Below are 1,246 nucleotides of genomic sequence, written 5' to 3'. Positions count from 1 at the left end.
AAAACAATGGTAAGACGAAACCATACACAAGATTAAGAAAAGAAATAACTTTACAATTAGTAGAAGAAAAAAAAATCATTAAGCAGACAAACAGATCCTAGCATATCAGTATATTCTCTTATTTAGTATTAATTCATAACACAAATGTTAAACTGTTGTCGGGTTTTTTAATGTCTAAAATGCGTATACATCTAGTTTAATGAAAAAGCATTAAGTCTTTTAGTATAACACGTCTGCTAACACTGTTTAGTACTGTATGTTCCAAAACACAGTCATTTCTTTTCAGTGGCCAGAGTTCAACATCATTCATAATTAGGCTTTGAGGTTGAGATTTATGTCTTTTATCCTATGGCATCTAATGTAATAGACAGTGATCTATGGCTGCTTTCTACTTCTTCCACAAATTCAACTTAATTCTCAATCTCTCTATTTTATTGCATATCCAAACTGCTTCTGAAGCAGTAACTTCATTATATTAACAAGAAATACGTTAAAAAACTCACTGATGTTGTTATCGTTTCAGAGGCATATAATATGGTAAGAAGAAAAACCTGAAAACCCTTTTTGTGCTTTGTTTAATGTGAATTAAATCTCAACTTTTATTTTATCCTGTTTAAAAAGTATGGTCTCAGAGACAGCAGAGGGAATTACTACTCAACTGGTTAGATCAATGAGTCATTTCAATATCAAATTAGAGAAAAGATGCACGCTTTCTAAAAGCAGCCAAAGTTCTGTATTTCAAAACAGAGAAAATTAAATATACCAAGTAAAATTCCCAGTACTAGAAAAAAAAAACTTAGTTTCAGTTACTATCTTATTAAAAAACAATCATACAATCTTATTTTAAATAATAATGAAATTATATTTACCCTACTAGTTGTTTTTTGTTCTTTTTTAGGGGGTGTGGGGGGAGGCAGAAGGCTATAAAGAACAGACAATTTCCATACAACAGGTTCACAATAAAAGTCACAATAAAACAATTTGACTTAGGCTTCAAACCTCTTCATAAAATTGGTAGTGCAAGTGATTATTTGTTTATATTTTGAAGATTTTCATACATTTCATAGAATCATAGAATCATTTGAGTTGGAAGGGACCCTTAAAGGTCATCTAAGTCCAACCCCCCTGCAATGAAAAGGGACATCTACAGCTGGATCAGAGCCTGGTCCAGCCTGACCTTGAATGTCTCCAGAGACAGGGCTTCCACACCTCTGGGCAACCTGTCCCAGTGCTTCACTATTACTGT

The 1,246-nt window shown here is 32.7% G+C and overlaps 1 protein-coding gene across 2 annotated transcripts in view; it reads right to left on the bottom strand.

Moving 5' to 3' along the window:
* TBC1D32 (TBC1 domain family member 32) overlaps positions 1-1,246 on the bottom strand; it is an 86,541-nt gene that overhangs the window by 46,709 nt on the left and 38,586 nt on the right. The gene's annotated exons all lie outside the window — the stretch shown is intronic.

Source organism: Meleagris gallopavo, chromosome 2 (assembly GCF_000146605.3).
Source record: "Meleagris gallopavo isolate NT-WF06-2002-E0010 breed Aviagen turkey brand Nicholas breeding stock chromosome 2, Turkey_5.1, whole genome shotgun sequence".
NCBI classification, from domain to species: domain Eukaryota; kingdom Metazoa; phylum Chordata; class Aves; order Galliformes; family Phasianidae; genus Meleagris; species Meleagris gallopavo.
This window is presented reverse-complemented; position numbering and strand designations above follow the sequence as displayed.